This window comes from Cryptomeria japonica, chromosome 2 (genome assembly GCF_030272615.1).
Source record: "Cryptomeria japonica chromosome 2, Sugi_1.0, whole genome shotgun sequence".
NCBI classification, from domain to species: domain Eukaryota; kingdom Viridiplantae; phylum Streptophyta; class Pinopsida; order Cupressales; family Cupressaceae; genus Cryptomeria; species Cryptomeria japonica.
Window position 1 is genome coordinate 503325516 of NC_081406.1, and position 27654 is coordinate 503353169.

Consider the following 27654-nt stretch of genomic DNA (forward strand, 5'->3'; position numbering starts at 1 on the left):
TGTGCAGTATTTACCTTCAATTGCCTATAGTATTTTATATTTTCAGTATGTTGGGCACTGCTTCTTAAATTATGGCCTTGACTGGTATTATGTTTGACCTTTAGAGCAGTTGTGCTACTCGCTCACTATTAGCAATTGCCTTGGCTCCAATTTCTTGTTAATCAGATTTTTTCTAATCTCATATATAACATTTGTAGCTGGTATCTGATCTGTCTTCAAAGCTTGCAAAATTAACAATTTAACTATTGGGATGAAAAAGTTGAATTTGAGTGATCAAGTTGTTCATCCATTCCTCCCGTTTCACTCTATACTTATTGTCCTTTACAATATCTTCATCTGATCTATTTCAAATTTTCAATCGATATGTTGTTAACTGAACAAAAGAATTGCAAATGCATAGGATATCCAGCCCCTTATGTTTGACAGTGGATTGAGAATGATTAAGGTCAGTCAACCATCTATTTGCTTGCAAGACATATATTGTAGGATTGTAAGCATTGTTTACTTTCAGCAATTAGAAACCTTATGTTTTTCAGAATTGATTAGTATATGGCTTTTTGAGTTCTAGAATTATTTTTTTGAGCATCCTTGAGTTGTCCCCTACTAAAACTCAGCTCTCCATAAGATATTGTCAGTTTTTAGCCTCAGTTCTGTATATATATTTTATAATAAAAGAACAGTTTGCTAGATCACACATTCAATGCTTCTTGCTCACAATAGAACAGAGTATCCCAGTCGACAGTATTCTATGTGAAAGTAAAACTGAATATCAGTGTAAAACCAAAAACAGAACTGTACTCTTTTATTTTATTTTGTAAACTGAACATGGTTACATGCTCATGTAGAAAACAGAGTAGGAGAGTCATAAAAGACTTGATCCAACTGCCCTAGATTTACTCACTACCCTACAGCTAATCATTAATTAATCAGAAAGTCCTAAATGTAACACTAATCGCTAAATAAGCACAACGTTCCCACTTAGCCAAATATTTCTCTGTCAGGATGTAGTACATTTAATCCATCCTTACAATACTCACATTTGTTTCTTGATGGTGCCTTTGTCAATGCATCTCCCACTATTATTTCAGTTGCACAGTACTCCACTTGTACAAATTCTTAATTTGTTACGAATGAAATGATATTGTATTTCAACACGTGTAATTTCCCCATGATGCTTTGATTGCTTTGTCACAGCAATGCAACTTTGACTGTCGCCCATCAACACCGTTGGTTGGGTTTGAGCAATCCCAGTGTGCTGCAATTACGTTCTCAACCATATTGATTCCTTTGTTGCTTGACAGGCTGATATGTACTCTGCTTCTGCTCTTGAAAGAGAAACTATCAGTTGTTTTTTACTTGCCCACGAAACTGCACCTCCACTATAGATAAAAGTTAAAACAATATCTTGGCACTGATGTCCTGCTATCAGTCTCTCTTATCCAATTTGCATCACAATAACCCATACACTTCAGATATTCTTCTTAGCTCCCACTGAATGTAATTTTGTGCTTAGTTGTTGCTTGAAGATATCTCAAAATATTTGACTGCTGGCCAACGTTTGTGGTCCAAGATTTCTGGAAAACTGGCTTGCAATGCTTACAACATGTGCACTATCCGGTCTACTAGAAACCGTTGCACATGTCCAGTTCACATGACAACATTACAATGTTAATTAAACGGATCCCCGGTTGTCAAAACACAAGTTACAGCTTGACTTAGCATAAACGAACAAAAAGGGGGCAGCAAGGAACATGCTGCTGACCTATACAAGACAAAAGGCAAAATGACTCAACAAGAGACACACACATATACTGTGTTTCACTACGCACTTGTGCAAAAATAAGGAAGTGCACATACAATTTCAGCAGATGAACTTAAAGGAAGGAGCCATATATCACATGCTGAAAACACACAATTTACAGCTATAAGTTCTTTAATATTGGTTTGCAAGTTTTTGTTTTGTCTCAATTGTCTATCTTCCTTATTTATTTTTAATGTATCAAATTCTGAATTTTATTATCTAAAGTTCATAATATCTTTTTAATATGGCAGCTGGATTAACTTTCTTAACTAATATGCTTCCTTTTATATGCACACACACACACACAAATATATATATATATATATATATATATCTTATCATTTATCATATTATACATGTCACATTAAACATGGGATTGATTGATGCTGCTTTAAACATTTATATTATAGTCTCTTAAACTTACAGAGAATCATGTTGAAAGTTGCAAGTGTTTTGAATGGATGAAAGACTGTCTCAGAAAAACTAGTCTTGGTGTGAGGACCATATCTCATGAACCAACCGTTGGATCCTGCTGAATTTGGGATATGTTAGAGATAACCAAGTTTCCCAGAATCTCACCAGAGCGATCAAGTAAATTTGATCTGGTTAAAAAATTATGGATGACTGTGTAAGGATCTATCAAAGAGGCCAGCAGCTTCTTGTTTGGATAGAAGATAATACTAACTTTGTTAATGGTAAAGATTGGTATTTGGTTGAATATATTTTTTTAAATGTTGTTCACAGCATAAATCAAAATCACCAAAAATAATTTCACAGTATACAGAGCATATATAAATTATATGCAAATTTATGTGTATCAATTTCTCAGTAGAGGTATATATGAATTTGCATATATCCATTTTATTTTCCCAAATTTGGAAATCTCATTCAGAGAATAAAAGGAAAAATAAAAATTTACAAGAGTAGATAGGAATATGGGTTTGCACATATGAATCTAAATTGCCCAATTTTTTATTTTTTTAGAACTAGAGCACAGTCTTTTTCCCCAAATTCATAAACAGAAAACTCAACTTTTTACAAAATTCAACTCACAAGCACAAATGCAAATTTCAGAGAATTTTCCCATTTGAGCAACCAAGAAAACATGCCCAGAACAAAATTAAAATACCCCCAATTTCCAAATTTCCTATCAATTAACTATTTCCCAAAACAAATTTCTTTACAGACAATTTGCACAATCTTTTTCATAAAATTCAACAAGGAAAGAAAAAGAGAAACAAATTCCAACCTTTCCCCGAGTGATGGCAAAGAGGGATTGAGTTTGGAGTTGGGAAATCTCCTTCCTACTCTTCCTCCAGCTACAATCCTCCTCCAAAAATTTCAATTTGCCAAGCCAAAATCCACCCAGCCAGGATTTCTGAACCAAAATTCCAAATGCAATTTCCCAAGAATGCCCAAGGAGGATTAAAAAAAAAAATTCTTCCCCAGAGTTGGGATTTTTGTCCCAATTTCATTCACGGAAGTTGAATTTATTTTCCTCCCAAAATGCATATTGCATTTTATTTACATTGCTTTATTACCATTGTTTTATATTAATTTAAAATTCAACTGTCCATCTTAATAGCTTACTCAATAATAATAATAATAATAATATTTGTTATTATTATTTAATCACCATTTAAAACTCAACACTTTATTTAATATTACTTTCACTTAATCTAATCCTCTTAATAATAATAATAATGATAATATTCCAAATATTATTATTAAAATCAACTTGATAATTTAATATCAATAATTTTATCATTATTTGATTAGGTGTTCACTTTCTAGACTCAAAACACATACATTTAACGAAAATCAAAAGATTAACAACTACAACAGAACCAAATGAACTCACTAAGACAGTCACGCAAGAGTGACAACACAAGGAGGATGCACATGAACAAGAGCTATCATGCAGACCTAGAGGTATGAAGGGGAACCAGTGACATCTTCATCCACAAATCGCCATTGGAGAATTTTTATTCTTCCCTATTTTCTTCTTTTTGAATTCTAGAAATTGATTGGAAATTGAAAATGAATGAAGAAATTTGTTGTTGGAATCATATTCATTTAAAATTTATTTGGGGGTTTTAAAATGAGCAATCTGGATGTATATTTTGCTTGCCCAGATTCTTGATTAAGATTAAATGATATTATGTGTTTACTGGGATTAGTATTATTGCAAATTTCCTTTCCAGATTGTGCATATGAAAAAAAATTTAAAAAAATAAAAATTGTAATTGTGCCTTTGTTGAATGTTTTGGGCATAAATTCTTTGTTTGTGCCCAATTTTATTTGGGGATTAATGGTGTCTACAGCAGAAGATAATAATACATATAAATTTATTATATGTTATTGTCTGTTGTATGTTGTTTTTCAGCAGAGAGATTTGCATATATATGCATATATGTAAATCTCTGCTGTGTTTTATTATACTCAGCAGAAAGATTTATATATTTACATATGTATATAAATATCTCATTTAAATTTCCTTTATATTATGTTGCACGATTCTTTTGTTTATATATTGTTGGGACCTGTGGTATGGGTGGTGCATAGCACCCAGCAGCCAAATAATACGATATGCCAAAAAAAAAGATAATTGCGTTTTGCCTATAGTTAAATAATGATTAAAAATAAATAAATCCACAGTTACGTGGTAAGGCTGAGACAAGTCTAAAACAACAATATATATTTATGTGTATATGTGAACCCACAATATAATGTGGACTGAGAAACATTATTTCAGCAGTAATAAATATGACAATTTTATATTCTGAAATAGAAAACTACAGACTTAAAAGACAAATAGAAAACTAGAGACTTAAAAGACAAATACAAAACTAGCAGCATATAGGAAAATAATGAAGAACATGAAATGAAGTTTGGAAAACAAGAAAATATAGATTTTAAGAAAGAATTTGGAAGACTATCAGCATGTAGAAAATGTAGAAACTTAAAATGAATGATTAAACCTGAATAACTCGAAACTGGAAAGTTAAGACAGACGGATTAATGATGTTTTGCACATAAATCTGAGTTGATTCAAGTCTATTTTAATTGCTGTTCTCTTCTTCCATAATCAGTTATAATACATGTCTTTTCTCATAATTTGCAATTCTTCTTATATTTCCAATTCTTACATGACGAGTTGTAGGTATTTATGTGGTTGTTTTTAAACTGGAACACAAGTTATACATAGGGCAGCAGTATGACTTTTGCTGACCTTTCTCTTTAAATGTCGCACTTAGTGTCATAATGGATCTTGCTATCCGGAGGCCCTTTTTGGTTGTAAATTGTTGTTCGCTTTAAGTTTAAATTGTGTTTTTGTCACGATTTGAGTTGTTTAATGATGCCTTCTTATGCACCCTCGTGAGGACCCATGCCACGAGGTAGTTGCCTATTGACTGTTGGAGGGACAGCATGTGTGGAGACACTACTGGATATTTATTTTAATTGCAGCAATCCGTCTTTCATTGGTTTTAGTATCTTGTCCAAGAGGCTCGATCTTTCTTATGTGTCATGTTATTCTTTTACTACCAAGTAAGCTTTTTGTGAGCATGTATGGTTATGCTTGAATGCACATGATCTTTGGTTTTCATACTGAGCCTCTTGAGTATTTGAGTCCATGTAGGGGAGTGGGCTCTCTTGCGTGCCAAAAGTCACGAGAGTTGGATTTCATGAGGTTCCTTGTAAGGATGCATGGAATCCAGACTTTTGGACGCACAAGGGTTTTCTATAATTTATAAGTGGAAACTAAATGAATTAATGGGAATGGGTAGATAGGAAAATTAATAAGATAAGAAATCTTATGATGCCTCATGACTTAGCCCGTGAGCATATGCACATAGCAAGCATGAGAAGGCCATGGAGACGGTAAGCCAAATCTCCCTCGAAACTCTCAGGGGTTGAGATGGCTCAGCATGCCCAGGCTAGATGCCTTGGTTCATTTGTTATAGCATGAGATGACACTCCTCCTACATGAGTTTCATATGTTGCATTTATTGGTTACGTTTGTTCAGGTCTCCGATAGTCTTTGTTGACTTGCATTTGTACTTTATGTGTGATTGAGTATGTTGATTGCATTGCATGTTTGTGTCAGTTCTCGTTGAGTGTCATCCCGATTTAGAGCATATGTGGGGGACCCAATGACATCTCCTAGCTCGGGGGGTGGAACCTTATTGGTTCCACGTTTGGTCGGGTGGTTGGAGCTTTGTCGCCATTGGGTTTTCCCTTTTGTTGCTGTTCATTATTCTTGTTCGTGGCTTGGAGTTCTTTCATCTCTTGGAGTCTTGGAGCAGCTATTCTTGGATGCCTAGCATCATTATGCATTGTACTATATTCATTTATGTATTTGACATAGAACATCGACCTTATGGTCATCATTTTGTATAAGGACATGAGATGTAATATTGTATTTGATTCTAGTATTGTAATTCATATTGAAGGTTAAGCAGTTGATGAATTAATGTAAAGATATTGGAGCCTTGTAATAGTTTGAGAAACCGGATTTGTACTTGATGTTTAGAAGGATATAATGCAGATTATAGTATCTCAATGGATTGAATGCTAGTTACATTGCACTCTTTTATGTTATCAAATCAGCAAGTTGTAATTGATTTGAAGTATTACCTTGTATGGTTATTGCAAATTAAAGTTAGTCATAAGCATGCATTTATATGGTTTTATTATGAGAAGTAAATGATTAACTTCAAACTAGAAATCAGCAATGGCACTTATATCAACCGAAACCCCTTATCCTCCATATGAGCTTCCACACGTATAGAATCATTAAGGGATTCTTTCAATGTAAACAATGATCATTAAACATGAGACAAATGGATTAAACTCTTAAGGACAACAATATACTATAACACTTGGATTTAATCTAGACCTCCTAAATGAACGAATTATTAACAAGGAAGCCTTAGTAAGTCTTATTAGACCATGTATGCTAAATTAAACATTAAAATTGGACCTAACTATCCATAGTTTAAGTTAGGGCAGCAGTGTGAACACTCAAATAAGATAATGATAGAACCTCTTATGTAACTTGGAACCTACCTTCATCATGGAATTGCGCAATACATACCTTAATGCATCTAAATCACATGTGAAAATGATGGTTTAGTGCATTAGTAAACTTAGACCATACTTTGTACTCGCATTTGGTGGGTTTTATGGCAGCAGTGTTACCATTTGCCTACTGGAAGACTTATGCATAAACCAATCTAACAATAGATTGAACTTTGGCTATGCTAGTAGTGGCGTCAATATACCCTAGGGAAAACGGGTAGAGTGCGCAGTTAAGCTCCCAACAGAATTTCGATACACAACTGTACTCATATAGTCTACTTATTCTTGTCTTTTGGGACACATTTCTAATGTAAGTTTCTTATCTGTTTCCCTTGGAGTACTTATTGGCTTGCAATTTGCCATCCCAAATTTCTTGAGAATGTTCCTAATGTACCTCTCTTGATTGAAGCGGATTTGCCTCCTCCCTATCCCTTAAATTTAGATACCCGACAATAATTGATTTAACCAATTATTGAAACTTAAACTTAAGCCTTAACATTGTAATATTATTGCTTTGTAATGATGGTATCATAAAAATATAGAGCCAAAAATATCGACTCACAAAAAAGCTTGATGTAGACATTCAAATCAGCATTGCAACTAACATATCCTTCTTTTTGGAGAAACCCATCAATACACCCATATCATGCTCTTGAGGACTGTTTCAGTCCATAAAATGTCTTTGTAAGCTTGCATACCAACTGCTCCTTTCCTTCTAGAATGTAGCCTTCTGAGTGTTCCATATAAATCTCTTCTAGAACCCATTAAAAAATGCTGCTTTTATATCTAGCTGGTGTAAATGAAGATCTAAGTATGCTGCAATTGTTACCAAAACTCTGATGGATGTTATGTTGACTGAAGGTGAGAACATGCCATGATAATTCAAACGTGCAATTTGAGTGTGTCCTTTTGCCACCAACCAAACCTTATAACAACCAACCAATTCATTTGTCCTATACTTTATTTTTGACCAACCATTTACACCAAACTCTTAAGCGTGCACTCATACTTTCTACTAGAGTCCTATTTCTTCTTCCTGCAACACTGTTCTGTTGTGCTGAATAAGAACAATGTACTCTAACTAGATCCCTTCCTTTGCATAAAAACTTCTGAAAATATTGGAGGTATGTTCACCCCCATTATAACATCTAAGTCTTTTCAAAGGTTTTCCCAACTTTTTCTCACCAAAGGCTTTGAAACATTTTGTAATTTTTGACATATTTTGAATAAAATAAATGTCATCTTGAGAAATTATCAATAAATATAATAAAATACTTTTCTCCTTTCTGTTTCACCATTTGTATTGGTTGAGAAATGTCTGAGTATATTAGCTCCATTTGATCTTCAACTTTTTCAGAAAGATAACATATGTTATTGTAACAACCGCCCCTCAGTTCTACTGATTTTTATTTTTTTTCTAATTGAATTCACAAAACTACCAACTTAATCAACCAAGAATCTTCCATTTAATTTAGACTTATTGACTTCATAACTTCTCCAACCATAATTGTGGCAGTGACTATGCCACCACTCGTATGCTTACACTAGAAAGTGGTAAGCTTTCAATGCCAAGATCATTCCTAGACCCAGACCTAAATTGTCACATCCCCCGCTAAGGAGCCTATTTTCATGTAGAGCCTACACGGAAAAGATATATAAAAGACAATAAAAAGAGAGATCAAGCAATGAAAGGACAGAAAAAGGAGAACAAAATGGCTATTTATCATTGCATTCAATAGTAGGTATAGCACAGGACAGGGGAAAGGAGATATCTGTGCCATAAAGAGGGCATGGCAACCCTCTCTTGAGCAGAAAATGGTAGGTCAATGGTCAAATTGGCACGAAAGACCCAGTCCACTCAACCTCATCAAAAACATGATTTTGACTAGTTATAGGGTGGAAAGAGACCATAGAATAGGAATAGAAGGGGGCAAACAGGGGAAGAAGGAAAAATAAGGGGGTCACTGCGATTGCCCTAGCAAACATTTATGTAGATGGAAGCATGGAGGAGGCATGAAACTGAAATGAAACTTGTTAGAAGAAATGTGTTCTCATTGAATACCATGATTGCAAGTTATGCACTGAATTGATTTGTTGAAAAGGCTTTAGAAACTTGCAACAATCGAAAAGTGTAAAAGACTCCACACCCTTTGGTTGTGTCCCATTGTGTCCCCCCTTGCTCATGCCAATCTAAGAGTTTTAAAAAATACTATAGACATCCAGCAAGCAAGTAGGATAGAAGATTTTCATTCTCAGAGTTGAGGAAATGAGAAGTGGAAGGGATAGAAGAAGAGAAAGGAAACCCTACACATTGTGATACTATTTTGGGGGGTTTAGAATGGATTTGTTGATGCGTAGGAAGGCATACACCCTACTAGCACATGAGAAAGAAAAGCATAAGGTACAAATGGAATGCAAACATGGAGGCCTATGTAGGTTAAAGAAAGAGAAAAGTTAACATTTCAGTGCAGCTGGGTGAGTAGTTTCCTTTTGGAAAATGTGTTCTCCCCACAACCTTCCAAGACGCCTGGTTGCAAACTGTGCAGATGCAATGAGGATGCATGGCAATGATGGTTCTTAGGAGGAGTCCTATGCAACAAAATGTTGATTCTTATTTTAAGAGACCTTATACTTGAACACAAGTGGAGTATGGAACCCATTTCAACTTTAGGTATACTTGGGAGGTTGGCAAAAGTAGTTGCAACCATAATCAAGAAATTGGTAGTGACTTGGACGAGAGGATATTCATTGCTGAGACAGAATTTGGTATTTATTGTAGGATGTTAGGTGATAGAGAATTTGGTATCTATTGTAGGATGTTAGCAAATAAATAATTAAAAATCCTTGCAATGAAATGTTTTTTTTTTTTTTTCCAAAGGTCGAGGAATTGAATAGTAAATCACGATAATGCATAATTTAAGATGAGCTTATAAATCTTAACACCATTTCGATATACAACATTGATGTATCTTCTATTAACATGAATTAGTTCTTGATATCAAATTGTAGTATGGAAATTGATAAGCTAGGTAATTGTTCTAGTTGTGATGACTCTTCTAATAAGCTTGTTTGCAAATTCCAAAGTTCGGGAATTACCAATCTGCCCTTTCTCATATTGGATAGATGCTCAAGGAAGATTAGGAATCTTAGGAATTGTGGGTAATTTTTTAAATTGGGATTTTTCATACCTAAAAAAAGTATCTCTACGAATTATTAGATCATGATCTCTTCGACTAAGGGACTTCTTTAAGCATTCACAGCACACATTTATTGTATTATGATTTGTGAATATATTATATTTCAGTGCATAGCTTTGAATTTATTTTTATAAGGGATATTGGAATGCTATACCAATATGCACTAATGGTAAAAGATAATACTTGATATTATTATTGGCCCTAGACTATGCCAAATAGAAAGAAAGTTAAAGGATTTACTTATTTTCATTATATTTGTATAAATGACACCATTATTATGATGGGGCTTGCGTACAAGATGGCATCATTGTATGATCCCTAGTTACATCTATTGGGAGTTTATATATATACTTCTTAGAATGCTATGTTCTTTTAACATCTTATTAGCAGTATCTTATGTGTCGGATACTTATTTAATATGCCAAGCACTTTGTCTTCTAGCTACTTAATAATGTAGGTGAAAATGGCTTTATTAGAAACTAAATCTATATATTGTATTTATATTTTAGTGTTGTGTGTTGATACTTAACGTAATCCATTTTGGATTTGGGGATATAAACTTTATACAATGACATGATATAATGGTGCCTATGACTATTATATGCAATTGCATATGTATGTCAAACTTGATTGCAAGTAGATGTCATGATGATCTAGATGGTCGGTGACATATACAACTAGTGTGAATTATTGAGGGATTTCAGTCCTAACTCCCTTCTAATCTATATCCATTTGAAATGCTTGAACTAAGACTAATACCAATATTGGGTACTAAATCAGGAGGGCTATTCACTGAGTTTGAAGATCATTCATCTATATTCTATTGTAGGTCCTCTAAAGTTTAGACGTCTCTTATGTGGCCTTGTTGATGCGTGCCGTGTTCCATCCAGGAGGATGTAAAACATTATTAGGATATTGGATATCATTGAACCATGTTGCACTGGGACCTCACTTGTTATTTTGACTACTATACTCTGTATTGATAATCTATTCTTAGATTGTGTTTGGATTGCATGTCAACTTGTTCTTAGGTCTATTTGATCTCCATGCTTGGAGAGATATATAGTGGATAACAAAATTCTTATCAAAACCTAGCTAACCTCTATTCCTTCACATTCTTGATGTGTATAGAACCTTGGTGAAATTTACAAGAAAGAATTAATGCTAGTTTAACTCCCCTTGGGTGGAAAATCTTATTACCCTTATTTTTAATTGAACGATGGGTTTTCTATGTAGGAATTCCTAGTGTATGTTCCTTGAGAGAAACCTTGTGAGGAGAACTACGTGTGAGTTCAATCTCATTTAGAAGCAAGTATGTAAGCAGCCTTTGGGCAAAGGTTGTCCCTATGACCTCAAGTTCATTGGGGGAGAATTTAGGACGATAACTCCAAGGTTGGTGTTGTTCCTAAATTTGTTTGACCTTCTGTCTTCAATAGGCTCCAATTTGAGGCTGAAACTTGTATTAGATAGTTATGAATGAGTTAAGAAAATCTGTTTTCTTGTATTTAACACATAATGTGCTTTTGAATAGTAAGTTAAATGAAGTGAATGGATTTATCTACTTTGTAGTCGATATTTGTTTGTGTGCATCGTTGAGTAGAGGCCATCTCATGTTGGTTCAAAGTGATTCTAGTGTACTTGTGAAATTAAACTCCAAGCCTATAATACTTTAGGTATAGACTTCTGAATCCATTGATTGTGATATACTTATCTAGGTCCACTTGACTAGTACTATGAACCTTGTTATGTGTAACCCCAACAAGTGTGAACCTCCAAGATATTTAAGCAATCATGGCCAATCATTGGATCGTGTCAATGATCGATGTCTGTGCTACTACAAGGGATTAGTCGGCATTCACTTGATTTGAGGAGGTGAAGGTTGCCATGGGCTATGCTAGTTATGATACAACAATGGTTGCACGAGTAGTTACCCTATCATGTGGATAACAGTAACTAGAGCCAACCATTGTATCGGGAGAGTTAATGGGCAGACACCTATGTCACCTATAGCTAACAATATCACTAAGGTTACAAAGTGGAATATGTCGGAAACTACTTCTTCCCACGTGGATAGACTTGTCATCGATAGCCAATGGACAATTGAAGTTGGAATCCACCGGGCTAGATAGGTTCACTACTTGTGAAAATCTCACTTGTGCCTAATGAATCTTGGGATGGAGGGTGGACCCCCAATGTAGTATGGATACATCAAATCCTCTTGTCAATCAATTAATCGTGTTGCAAGTAGTATAGGATGCTTTCCATCATCATGATTGGTGCAGAAGACCAAGGAAAAGGATGGGACCCATAGAGTAGCACATAATGCTCCAACATTCTTTTTTTACCAGGGATGCACTAAAAATGTAGATGTAATCACTTATCGTGGATGTGTCAATCACTCATTGTTTATATGTTAGTTACTGATTGTGTACTTGTGTAAATGGCCTTGGGTTTTGTGTACATTGTTACTAATGCCCTTGCTAGTGATGACATCCACTAGTATGGGTTGCTTGATTGTCGTTACAAAGGGTGATGTATTGGGAAAAAAATGGGACTCGTGGTGTAATATGGGATGCACCGACATTCTTTTTCCAAATGAGATATGTTTACAAACTTATCTGATAGTGAACCAAATAGTGGGATGATGCATGCAATAAGTTGCATCTGTTTCCACTTAATCAATTGTTCTTTATGTCAAAAAGTGATATATTGTGTGGATCGTTCACACCAGATATATGTGATGTGTGTATGAACTAGTCATTATTGTAGTAGTCATGTGCATATGATCTAGTCACTGATGTACTTGCGTGTATGAGCTAGTCATTGTTGTATTCATGATGTGTATGAGCTATGTATATGTTTAAAATTAAGTCCTATCATGACAATTGAAGTTGGAACCCACCGGGTTGGGTAGGTTCACTACTTGTGTATGAGCTAGTCATGATTCCAACATTGCCAACTTCCATCATCTCATGCTTGCTATCATTTTCAATAGCGTCAGTCTTTCCTTTGGGTACTTCTTTACATGATGTAAACTAGCCTCTTTGTGTCAAATATTCAGTTGCTCCTAAGTCTATGTACTAGCTCTCTAAAACACCATATTTTGGAGATGTAGTGACCGTTTAAAAACATTCATGATCAATGGTTCAAGCCATATTAACTTCAATTTCCTTCCTTCTCTTTACCTCATCTACCCATGCCAACCATTATGTGCATTGTTTCTTAAAATGCTTGTCCCACAATGAAAGCACTTACCATTCCTTTCTCCTCCTTTGTGTCTTTAGTATTTACTATTCTTTTAGAATTGTATTTGGAGACCTAAGGTTTATTTTCAATCTTCTTTACCTCACCCTTAGATCCCATTGAAAACATAGTTATAGGAAACTCATCGTTAAAACTTGCGTCCTTCCTTTTGACTTCTTCTTGAACTAGTGTTCCAACTTCTTGCTGAAGGTCCAAACTGGCTTGAGTGCTTACTACCAAACTAGAATATGACGCTGGCAAACTCCCAAGAAACGTCATAATATCAGCTTCTTCTGAGATTACTGATCCAAACACTGCTAGTTGACTTTTGAGAGACTGGTTTGTGTGGTCTGATATTTTCTGTGGTTCCTCCATTTTTCACTAAAATACCTTTTGTAAAGATATAGTCTCGTACTCAAATCATTTGATTCATACAACTTAATTTCTCCCAAGTCAAAAACTTAAATGCAAAATCACATTATCACTTAAACTTAAGAATATACAAGAACGAGAGCTACCGGAGCCTTACCTTTCTTTTCCTCCCACTTACTAATCAAATATGCATCTCAGTTAGGATTAGTCTCGGTACCTTCAACCATTTTGAGCAAAAGCATCCGCATATTCAGCTTCCATTGCCATCAAATCGTTCTACAATCCCCAAAGAATCCCCTGCAACGGATGTGGCCGTATCTCTGTCTACACCTTTTGATGCTTCTCTCTACTGCTTCATAACTCACAACTCCTCAGCTTCTTTTGACCACTAACAACTCTTTACAATACAGCCCTGGTGGCTCCTTTCGTTCATTTCTGATTTTGTTTGCAGCTGCACTTTCTCCACTCGCAGCTCTCCTTGCAAAAACACTTCACTCCAACCACAATTCTCCTTCAAATAGAAGTGACAGCTCTCATTTCTAAAAACATCAGACAAAGCAGACACTTGTTGGCTTTATCACACAATATACAGAATAATGAACTTGTTCAATGCAAATGTCTTCATCATGCTTTGATACCATGAAACAAAAAAATGAATATTGATGTACAGACCCAAAAACAGAAGTGAACTCTTTTAGTTCATCTTGCAAACTGATACAAGGTTACATGCTTACGTAGAGAACAGAGTAGGAGAGTATTCTAAAAGACTCAATCCAAATGCCCTAGATTTACTCACTACCCTACAGCCAATCTATTCATAACAGTACTTAATAGACTTTCTCATGTGATGTCCAATATAAAAAACAAAGCCCTTCTGGCTGAATAGTTTAAGCAGATGTAACGAATGAAATAAAGAAATGTAATTTGACAAATAGAAATTGGACGAACCATCAGAATCCCTCCTATCAATAGCAAAACTAGCAGACGTTCACCAGATATTTTTTCTCTGAAGGATATATGGTCAAAACCAATCAAGCCTTCTCCTCATCCTCCGTACCCTTCATATATCTTGAAATCTCTGTTGTGGTCTGGCATTCCATCTTTGTATGTTCAATAAATCCATTCAAATACAAAAATTCTTACCCTTCATCATTATCTGCTTCATTGCATATGATCGGCGAGTCGACATACATTCAGGACGATATATTGAGTTTCTTCTAATAGGTTACTCTTTCATTTGCTCTTTGTAAAATCATTCTCACTGGCAGTGGAAAAGTGGTCGGAACATAAAATGAGTACAATGAAATTTAGATCCAATGTCTACAATTTTACTAATTAAACATTATTGTTCACAGGTTCACTTTTTAATGCAATTCAACAAGTTAAAGGACATTTAGTTTAATGACAAAATTCATCTTGTAGACATCTAAATGGTGTTCTAAATGGTGCTAAGTTCAAAGCTTCTGCAATATAAAATATACATATGAAATCTTGATCTTATATTTCTTCTTATTACTTTGGTCTTTGGTACCAATATGATTGAAAATTTTAGTTAAATCCTGCTTTATGGGCATATCGCACCAGTATTCGCACCTCGACAGGTGCCACACCATATTATCTTGTCTACAGGTCTAAAGCAATATTACCAGTGAAGGTTGAAATACCATCTCTGGCAAAATGTTACTGACCATTTGAGAGTATACCAACAAAGGATGTCACACAGTTATAATCATAAGCTCAAGCCTAGGATGTTTCAAGTTGGTGATCTTGTACTTAAGGAGAATCCAAGCAATCAACATGACTGTGAAAAGAAGGAAAAGTTTGAGCCAAATTGGTTGGGTCCTTTTGTTGTCACAACCGCATATGGATTTGGTGCTTACCAATTATCAACACGGAAGGAGATCACCTTGAAGAACCCATTAACAATATTCATCTAAAAAATTTATGTACCTGAGAAAATTAAAAAAAATAAAAAAAGCTAAAAATAAAAATAAAAATAAAAAAAAGCAAAAAATCCAAAAAAAAATCAAATAAGAGAAAAAGTGCAATAAAAACAAACGGTGAAAACCTAGAAACAAGTGTCATTTGTCAGTCAGCTTCTCCATCTATTCAGTCACGTCTCTCGCATCCGTCCATCGTCATTGTACATATCCACAAATAAAGTTTTTTTGTATCTAATCGAGCCTCATTTGTAAATCCCACCATGGTTTTGGAACATTGTATATACCTAGTGTGTTTCTGAATTGGGGAAAAAATCTTGAACTCAGTTGGCAATAATCTACATTGAGCTTAAACACGTCAAATAAACAACAGCTAGGCAACATTTGTGAAAGACAAACATTGAGATATCTAACATTTGAACATGAGTATCGAAATCCAACTTAACATCAAACCAAACACCAAATCAATGGATGACATACTCTGAATCATATCTGAAACACTTTAGTCGAAATATTCAACTGTTGTGTTTTGATTTTTGTTATCATGCTTCCTAAGCGACTCAAAGATGTCTTGTACTAGAGAAACAAGGACGTAGCATGATATTTTCTTTGTCTATTGCCCATTAGTTAATCATTATTACTGTGCAAATTTATTGCAAGATATGATCAATCAAATATCATTGATGCACATTTTGGGTTTGCATAGGAGGATGATTAACTTTTGTCTATTTGCACACAAGCAACACTTAGGTCATCTTGGTTCATTATACCTTGATGCTTGTGCTAACTTGCAATATCAAAATCTAGGTAACCGATGCTTAGGTCATCATGGTTCAATTATACCATCGATGTTTGCACTCACTTACCACATTTTAAAGGGTCAATGATGATAATAAGCATGATCAAAGTGATCGGTCTGATGATAGTGTGGCATTACTTGTGTATTTGCATATTTAGATTAGATTGCGTGTTGCATTCAAGGTGCATAAGGGATCAAATTTCATTTTCCAGAGGTTGAGGTCAAGTGATGTTATCTCATATATTAAGTGATTGAGTACATAGGACATCAACAAAAATAAATAGTTCATGCATCATGCATTTTAGGTCATAACATTTCATTGCATTGCATTTCATGAGCATACAATAGATCATGTAATCATTTAGTTAATTTTTATATTGTATATCTCGCATCATTATAGCATTGCATTTCACATCCATTACATAAAAAATCATAAAAACAACAAAAAGAAAGTATATCATATAGTTATCACCTCATAACATCGCATATGCATCACATAATACATAAAATCATTCATAAAACATCATTGCATCAATAATTATTATATCATGGCTATCATAGCATCATCTCATATTCATCACATATAGAACCATTGTATCATTGTTGCATCATAAAATCATGGCATCATTCATTTTAGAAAGAATAAACATCTCAAATAGAATCCATCATGCATTGCATCCAATCATCAATAAAACTCATATTCATTGCATATCATATAGGCATACATCATGTAAATATCACATCATCATAGTAAATACGGATTCATTACATAATCATATACATCGCTTAACATCGGTAGATCCATCATATACATTGCATATTATAAAATGCATACATCCATCATGTCATCCATCATATAGAAAGTAAATGTATAGCCTTGTAAAAAAAATGCATCCATAATATAAAAGTTACATCGTACAAAAGTAGGGCAATCAGATAAGCTGCATCTCATATAAATAAAAAAGAATTGAGGACCAATGTACAATGATATCGCAAAAGTATTAGAGATACATCACAACAGAAGGCATCACAGAGTGTGTACAAAATTAGTGTCTCATCAGCATATCGACCAACGAGGACAGTCCACATCTATCAATCAAATCGAGCTCCGCCTGTGTCAAGCGCAAGATCAACTATCAAGCCTTCAGGAATCTCTCCCGAGATGGAAGAACACCAAGGTTCTCCTGTAATCACATCAAATCAATGTATCGGTTTTTTTTATCACTTTATTTATCAATCAATCAATCAACCTAATCAGCTCATGCGAGATTCAATCAATCTTGTTGAGCTTTCATCATCAACTCTCATTCATCATGAGGTCATTTTTATCTATCCTATCGACCTATTATCATCACGATAATCAAAACTGATCGGAATCCATCAAATAGGTGACTGAAAAATCAAATTTTTATCAATCTGGCATAAAAACGTCAATCTATCTCATCAAAATGCAAAAATCGCACAAGCTGGCCGGGCAATGATTGAAAATTTTCTTTATCGAGAGATTAATCAAAAATTTAGAAAATATCTAAAAAACCTAACTCATTAAAAAATTTAAAATTTTAAAAATTTGCAATTAAAAGTTTTCTGATTTATCTCCCAAGGGGGAATCCTCACATCCGTTAGTTGATAATCAGTGTTTGGGGCATCATATCAAACCAAATCAGCAAAACCAAATAAGTAGCAACGAGCATTTTTTTTTCTTTGAACTGATATGTTGTCACGCATTGCTTCAAAGAGGGGCAAAATGTATACACTAAAAATTGGTCTAGAAAATTGAATTAATTAAACACAAAAATATTTAATTAATGGCCTTCATTCCTCTACCATATAAATAAATTCAATAATTTATTTATATGGTTCATTTATTCCTATTCTTCCCACTTTAATCATCTTCTTTCATTTTTTCAATTAAATATACAAATTTATTAGTTTGTATATTTAAATTCCCCATTTCATTAAATTTGAATTTAAGCACATGGCTCCTACTCCTAACCCACCCAATCCAATTAAGGGTTTAACAAATCCTATCCCTTCCAACTTCTTATCCTAACCATATTTTGAGTGTCTACCCTCTCTTGGAGACACGTGACATCTATGCCACATGTCTCTTATCTCCCTGCCACTTACCCCTTTGTTGGCATATGGTTGGAGATTATTTGTCACTTGTCTCCTTAGGAATGACAAGTGTCCATCTCCTCAACTTCTTTCCAATTTCTTCGATCTCGACTGTCGATTTCTCTAGACTAGATTTGCACCATTGATTAAGATTGCCACCTCACCTCTGGTCATGGAAATCCTATAAATACCCCCTCTTTTGGCTATGAGAAGGACCCTTAGCATCATATCATTATTAGCATTCTATCAACATTTTCAATTGTTTCCAACAATCATAGCATAGTCATCATAGCATCATAGAGTAGCATTAGTGCCAATGGATTTCATGGTAGCTTAATCATAATGTAGAATTAGCATAGAATTTGCATTAGCTTTTTAGATCGTAAATTGCATATCAATTCTCATTTATTGAGTGGTCACTTTGTAAAATCATGCATCTGAGAGCCATCAATTGAACTGATAAAGTCATCAAGACTAGGGAGTGATGAGATGACATTGGGGAGTAGTTTAATTGTTTTATTTTGTTTCCTCAATACAATGTTTCATTGTGTATGTGTGTGTTTTATATGCTTATAAATGGATTAAACACAATATTTTTGCACACACTAGTATGTCTATTATCATACTTCAATAAATATATTACTGGGTTCTCATAAGAATATTATTGGATACAAATAGTGTTGACTTTAGAGTTCAGTAATGCAAGTTGTGGGTTCTAGTGATGTTAAAGGGTTATAGTCATCGGATTTAAATATTATATTTTTTAGTTGTTTTTGAACAAGATTTAATTTGTCCCAACTTTTTTACAATCCTTTGAATATTCACCACTCCAAGGACTTAAATAATTATATTGCAAGGAATTATATTTGACATAGATAATATTCCAGGGTTAGGGTTTTTGAGGTTTTGATAGGGTTTCAATCCTTTGTGTCTCTGCATTGAACTGTCCTTCTTTCTTCTATTTTGCCATTATCTGGCAATGGCAAGTTGCAATCCTTTAAGTTGTCATCGGGAGTGTTTTTAATCATCTTGTGACCAGCCCTGTGCGCTAGGTCTTTGTCTCTTGGACCGATTACCTTTTAAAAGTGAGGGGCAAGTTTTAATATCTTTGCCTAAGTCCTAGTTCTTATTTTCCTAGTGTGCATGACACTTTCTACCCTCAAACTTAATGCCACATGCTAAAAGTTTTTCACTTAATTGAGGCTCTTGGATATACTTGCGGGGTCGTATTATGTAGTGTAAAGGTGATGTGGGATGGTGATGGTTTTTGTTTTGTGGCTTTCCTCAATACCTTGCAAGGTCCATTCAACACTTAAAATTGTGTCGCAAAGTAGCGAGATGTATGAAAACAACTCTACCCTACATGGTCTCTACAACTAGTAACTTTGTCTCGAGGGTTGGCAGGATGAAGAAAGCCCAAAGGAAGAAGGTATCCCCTCCACCTTGTGAGGGTAAAATGGAAGAATAAATAGCCTCATAGTCTAGTGGGGTAGGAAACAACTAATAGATAAAGTATTCACAACTACCCCGTAGCATGGAATTTTGTAGTAGATGAAGCTTGAGGGATGTCGAGATGAAGAGTAGAAAATAGGGAATGAAGATTCTCACTACCCTGTGATGACAAAAATAAAAGGAAAACATCAAAGGGAAGACTTGCCCCCATTTCCCACAAGCTTAGAGCAAAAGAAAAGATGACCCCGCGGGCTAGCGGGATAAAATGAAGCTAAACCAAGGGCACTCCCTGCTATTCTATGCTATAAACTTACTAGTATAAAAGGCCACATGGCATCCCAAGGCCATCACTTTAAAAGAAATCTTCTTGGCAACAAAGAACCTGTCTACAACTCCACAAGTCATAGGCACAATGTGGAGGAATTAGAATTTGATGATTAAGGAAATCCCCCATGTTGAGAATAGAGAATCAATCCTAAGGGAAAGAATGACTTCCTTTAAGGGTTTGCAAAAGTTGGACATCCCCACTATTTTGAATAATGAAAGGAAGATCATTGTTCTAGAAGAATGGAAAGTTGACTTTAGAGAAGCAATAGCAATAGTACTAGACCAATTAATATGGGGGGAGCTTGCCCAAAAGGGTATATATTATTTAATTATTGATAGAATTTTGGAGAGTGATTCTTTCTATCAAAAGTTTGTGGTAGAAGATAAAAGTGTGCTAGACAGTAGAACTCTTGAGGCTATAAATAAGCTAGAAGAATTAAGGGCTTGTGAATGGTCATCCACTAAATAGGTTGATGATTGGCGCAAGAAATACTACACACTTGAAAAGTATTAGCCAGAGGAAGAGTAGTTGTTGTCTCTACCACTTTTGTCTGCCTTATTCTTTTGCTGGTGCATTTTGATCACACGTTCAACACGTACCAGCCCCAGTTCCACATTGCCTTTAGTGCCAAATTTTTTGAATTTTGACAAGGACAGAGATGCAGAATGAAGACACATCAGCCCCACTCCTCTCAGGTTTGTGGCTCCAATTCCAAGAAATTGTTATTCCTGTCACCTTCTCTCATCCCTTCTAGAAGGATTTTATATTATACATATAATTGATGCCTTATGGCATATTCTATTGTATGAAGCAATCATTTTTTGACATGTGTCATGTTCGGCCTGAAGCTTGTTTTTCTCCCTTGTGCTATAAAAGAGAAATCATGTCTTATAGGAAAGGATCCTAAAAATTTTAAGTAGAATGTATTAGGAGTCAATTTGAGTATAATAGAGATATCAACCTTTCTTTTCTACAAATGTCATGTTCCATTGCAATATATCAATTCCTTTTTTGAAATTAATGAAAGACGACCAATTTTAGATTATTCCTATCTTCTGTGTACATTTTGTATGAATCTATGTGTTAACGACACATTGACTTGTATTCTCCAATGGAGAATGTTCTTTCTTGGTGATTGGTCTCTTTTAAAGGAGTTAAATTCTATTTCAAGATTACTGCAATGTGTGCATGGTTGAATGTGATTTAATTTTTCTGATCCTAGTTAACATAGTTGGAGACGCTCAAATAAATAAATTTGATTAATTTAACCTTACTACATAATTAATTGATTTAATTATGTTACCCTTTATTCTTCTCAAAATTAATTAAATTTAATTTAATTAATCTTGTCACTATAGTCCAATAATTAATTTATTAAATAAATAAATTATTCCCTATTCTTCTAAAGTTTCCCAAATTAATTAATTCATCTAAATCCCCTTTAATTAATTAATTCAAATTAATTAACTAAATCATGCGGTTTCTATAAATCACTTTCCTCTTATCTTCACTTAAACTAATTAATTCTTCTAGAAGCATGCTTATCATTATTTCCCGATTTTTAATTCCTCCACTCATTCTCTTTCATGTTGTCAAATCCTCCTAACTTTTCCACTTGTCTTGCAATCTCTCATTATCTCACTTAATCACTAATTCTAATCATTTTCTAGTGACTAATCTCCATGATTAGCTACAAGTCAAGTAATTGTCATAAATGGCTTGTTCCCCCTCTCAACCCGCAACCTTAAATGCACCAACTTTGGTCATTTCAAGGATTTTAAATTTCCTCTTCCCCATGCACTCTCATCTTCCCAAAGAATTTTTAATTCCTTTTCCCTTTTCATTTTCCCATGCACCTCATTATTTGGAAATTTGTAATTCCCTTGTTCTCCCCCAGGGAATTTTTAATTCCTTTTTGTCTTCCCAATGTACTTGAGGGTATCTTCCCCATGTACATTGTGGGGTGTGGAGACAAGAAAAGCCTTTATGGAAAATCTCTTGGTCTCCACACCATGTCCTCTCAATCCACCTCATCCATCTCCTTCAATCTCAACCCTTGATTGATTTTCAATCCCAACCATCCAGTCCTCCTCATTCCAATCTACAAATTGGGATTTCATCCCCTTCATTTCATATCTCATACTCATTCAAATTCATGCTACTCTTTTGTGCTTAAGATCATCCTTGTGCATCAGCATTATAGGCAATTTAGTATCCAATCCATAGTCATTCATTTGCAATTCATCCAACCCTTATCCATCCATCTATCCATATACATTCTAGTTGTTGTGTGTGGAGAGAAATCCAAAACCATCTTGGAGCTCATCAAATCAAGTGGAGATAGGGTGCTTCTTCACTTCATACAATGTTCAATCCGAAGAAGAAAGACAAGATTGCAAGGTATAATGGATATTAGTTTTATGATTTGAATGTTTTATGTTTGATTAACTAACTATTGCACCACTTTATAATTTTTTGTCGCTCTTTATTTTGGCATGCCTGATGGGACCCACGTTTCTAGTTACCAATCTTAAATTTGAGTTTTTTTGCAAGTTTCTAAGTTGCAGGTTTCAAAACAATGTCTACGTCTGCAAATCAACATCTGTGCTTTGTTGGTTCAACATCTCTACCAAAGATCAACGTTTGCGAAGAAAATTTAAATTTGTTAACCCGCTATTTTTTCAGGTTTGTACATCAATGTTTCTGCACCTGGATCAACATTTCCACATAATGTCTTTTGACACTCAGTTTAGAGCTTCATTTTTTAATTTTTACACTCTAAAAAGAACAAAAACATCTAAAGAAGGGGGGGAATTTAAAAAGAACAAAAACAACCTAGAATAACACATTTGATTTATGTTTTTACAAATTAGTCGATTTCTTAGGCTAGCTAAGTTAGTTTTCGGGCCTTTTGATACATCAGTGTCTATGCAAATGATCGATATCTGCGTTGTGGTTCAATGTCTGCGTCGGACTTGAAAAGGCCTACCTAAATTTCAAATTCAAATTTTCAAAGTTTAAAACCTTTCGGCTAACTCTATCTGTTTTTTTAGCCTTTTTGACATCTGCACATTAGAACAACATATGCATCTTTTAGTAATTTCATAATCAGGTTCAAATTTTCAAATTTTGTTTTCCTGCACTTTCCATTTTATGTTTGTAGGTAGACCCGTTTCAGCATTTGCGCCTATGCTTTGACGTCTATGTTGAGGCCTTAAGTGTTTTTAGTTACTAATCTCATTTTCAATTTTTAGTAGGTATTTTCTGATTGTCCAAGGCTAATTTCAAACTACTAACTAGTTTTGTGCAACCTCGCTGGTCAAAGAATACTTTTTCCCACTAGTTTAGTTTGTTTTCTCACATTATAGATTAGATAACCTTGCATGTGGGATTGAAATAAATGAGTGTTTTATGTGCTTTGTGTGCTTGCACATCTATTGGGTAGAACCACTGTTGCACTTGAATATCCTCTCCCCTTGCCTTAATGGATCTTGGGTGTAAGAGAAAAAGCGATCAACAACGCACGCCTTTTTATTTTTATAGTGGGGGGTATTCTTGATTGGGGATTTCATCACCCCACAAGGGTACTTAATTGGGACATGTCAGGGATATCAACTCTCTCGATGTGATCTCAAAGGAGTTTTTTCTGAGACGCTATATAAATATGGTAGTCGGGCGACTGAAGTGCTGAGTGAATTCGACGTATGTAGAGGCCCCCTCTACACTGATAAGCTCAATTAAAGCCTTAAGTGGCTTGCTTTGAGAATCTGTTGTTGGATTGGTGATCCCTCCAAATTACACTAAGAACCTTGTTGTAGTAGCCCAAAATCCCACATTCATAGTATAGGGGATGCAGATCGTACCCCGAAGTTACCTCTCATGTACCCACTCAAGATGAGATAGGAATTCCCCATATGATAGATCCTCAAATCTTTGGGGTAAGAGGATCTGGTATGCTTGAGACGTGAGTGAGCTATAAGGGTGATCAAATGCTACTAGAATCTCTATCTGTCTGCTTGTTTGAGGTATCGCTTATACAAGAGGCCTATTGAATGGTTTCCTTTATCTAGCCTAAGTTGTATGTTTGATGCATGTCTTCATTTTGTGTTAAACCGGTGAAAATTTGTTGGGCTAATCTAGGACCCCATCATTTTCATGCTTGATATCAAGTGTGTACACTTGGCCAATGTGTATACTTTGTTTGATGTGTTCTTGCCAAGAGTAGTTGACAAAAAACATCTTCCCATATTTTACCATCAAAATTTCACAATTTCCTTCATGTTCCATAAGCCCAAGTCAATCAAACATCCCAAAAAGTCAATCCATCTTCAAGTCAAGAAGAAGAAGCCTAGTTTGAAACAACTCCTTAAGCATCAAAATTTCTTGTACATAAATAGAAAAATCTTGTTGAAACATAGGACCTTCCTAAACCAATTTCAGGATTACACCCATGGTCACAACAATGAGTTTGGTGTCGATGACTCTTTGAGAACTTGCGCTTTGCACCAAGGCTTAGGTTTGTCTTACCAAACTAATAGGGTTGGTCGTATCCCTTCATACAATTTTCCTTCTTCATCGATCACTTATTGAATCTTGGTCCACCTAAGGTAACCTCCACTTCATCACATTTCTACCATCATTTTCTTTCCTTACATAATCATTATCCCCCTCAATCCTTAAAGGACTTAGCACGATCAATCAAATTCAATCAATCTCCGATCCAATTAATCAATCTTCAATCCAATAATCATAATAACCTCATCATAGGGGTAATACCTTGTTAAATTTGGATTTAGACCTTCATCCTCAATCAATCAATCAATTATTTTTTGTACTTGGGAAAGAATCTCCCCCAAGTGCCTTTGCCTAATCATTGTGGGTTGATCCAAACCCTTATAGTATATCATAAGTAGGAAAGGACTTGATCACTATCATAGGGTCTAAATTTTACCTAGCTTGGTTGTCACCTAGCTTGTGGTTAACATCATTAATCCCTCACCCCAAATCCTAATCTAAGGACTAAGGTGTGATCCCAATCAAATCAATCTCATCCCAATCTAAGGATCATCCAAATCCATTCCCATCAAATCAAAACTTGCTAAGTCCTATCATCAAACTTTCTTCTATATCATCCCTAAGGTTATTCGTGCATGGTCTTGACTCGCTCTCAAAAGGTGAAAATGGCAGTCAAAGACTATGGAATGCCCGATACTAGTATCCTCTATAATCAAGACCCACCACATTAATAGGAAAAACTTGTTGATCAACCTGACCTTTCTCCATGTGTCCAATCCTTTCTTGTTGATCCTTACAATCAAGACATGATGGATAATTTTTTTAAACATAATTAGTGCAGGAGCACCCAAGACAAGATTGGCCACCATGAGGCCATAATGAAGATTTATGAGATAATTAAGTCTATGAGGTTAAAATTACCATTTGATATTTTAAACATGGATAATAATTCCATTTGGAGTCATCAAACTCATGTAATGAGTCATTTTATAATAAGTTGTCAAAATTGCCATGTTGGGCAAATAATGTCAAAATGAGTAATGTAATGGGGTCCAATGGGTAGAATAGGTTTTTAATGAGAATTTTAAGTCTAATAAGATCTTTTGTGACCATATTAATGTAATAAAGCTAATTAGAAAGTGTCAAGATGCAAAAATGTTAAAAAACTTGTCAATTGACAACTAAAACTGTCAATTTGACAATAAATTAAAATTGTAAACACCCAAAAGTGGTTGTATGGGTGGTTAAGAGTTGGTTTTCAGTTTCCATGAAGGGAATAGGTTTAAATATGTTTGTTATGATCCAAAATGAAGAGGTAGAGGGTCAGATTTGCTTGGCATTGTAAGAGTTTGGAGTTTGGCAATAAAAATACAAGGTTTTTCCTTGCAATTTTGGTCTGAAACTCTTTTTCTTTGCTTCATTTTTTATTGGAAATGGATTTGGAAATGTAGAGGAGTGTTTGTACTATAATTTGATACTATTATTGAAGGTTTTACATTCAAATCTGATATACTTCTATTGGCTGTCCTAAAATATGTTGTAGGTGATTGTTTTTGGGAAGTTTTGAGAGTCACAATGCAAATGTGACCCGTTCCACTTTATGTGGTTGTTGTTTCTTGTGGAATGGGTCAGGAATAATGTAATATATGTATCTCTAAATTTACATGTGCAAGGAATAACATGGAGATGAAGTGTTGATACCCTAGGGTAAGAGATTGAGTGAGGAAAAGCATGAAAATGGAGGCATGAGTATAGCAGCAGAAGATATATCTTAAGGAGGTAGTGCTTTTATGTGAAAAAGTGTTAGGGGATGGTAAATTAATGGTTAGTACCAAGTTTCAAGATCTGGAAGTGAGTTTTGGGGTTTGAATAAGGAGGCCCTAGTTTTTTAGGCCTAAAAAGGGGGGTTTAGTATCTAACCTATCAACTGAGTGTGTATTGTCTTGAAACCTAGAAAATATATGGTTTTGAAACATTTTTCAAGACTTTTTTTTGGTTGGACTTGTTTTCATACCATTTTTTGGTACTTGCTTTGGAAAAGAGGGCTAATTGGGCTTAGTTGGTGTGTAGCAGGGTGCTGGTCTGAGTATTTCGTCCAAAAGAACCATAGTTGATTTTCACATATGTTAGGTAACTTACAAAAGGGTATCCATATATAAAATTTATTTTTCAAGTTTTTTCAAATTATTTTGAGTAAATGTCAGAATACCCACTGAACAGGGCTACTAGGGAATTGGCCTATTTAGGGACCCGGGTAAGGGTTTGTGAGAAAACCATTTGATAGGGTGAGTGAAATATATTGGTTAAAGTGGAATAGGGTATGTAGAGACCATAGGAAGTGTTGGAACAAGTTGGTGAGGTTGATAGTTCTATTTGGGCATCTTGGTGAAGCCTAGTGAAGGAAGGTGAAACAAGAAGAGTTGAGTTTTTGAAGAAGCAAGAATGATAAGTTGCAATGTGATTGTGGGAGGGTCCATGATGCTTTGCATAAATAATTCTAATTTTCTTTTAGCTCATCTTATCGCCCAAGGGGCATGAATGCTGCAGGATTTGACTGGTCTATCCTTGATAAACCTTCAAAAGGTGACCTTGTAGATCAAATTGATATTGACATCATCCTCCATCCACCACCTGTGATATCTACACCAATAGTTTCCGCACCTCTAACTTTCATACCTCCAATTTTTTTTACCTCAAATCTCGTCTAATCCAACCGTGTCCAAACTTCCTAGGTTGATCGCTCCTCTTTATAATTCTCTCAATTACATCAATACAAGTTTGCCTCTCGTTATCACTATCCGTAGGTC

General features: G+C 34.9%; 1 long non-coding RNA gene across 1 annotated transcript; it reads right to left on the minus strand.

The window, feature by feature from the left end:
- Positions 1-726: 726 nt before the first annotated feature.
- LOC131873652 (uncharacterized) lies at positions 727-14955 on the minus strand. The gene is made up of 3 exons (XR_009371551.1): positions 14644-14955; positions 13913-14234; positions 727-1622 (listed from the first exon to the last, which is right to left on the minus strand). It is a non-coding gene; the product is annotated as an uncharacterized LOC131873652 (long non-coding RNA).
- Between the last annotated feature and the right edge of the window lie 12699 nt (positions 14956-27654).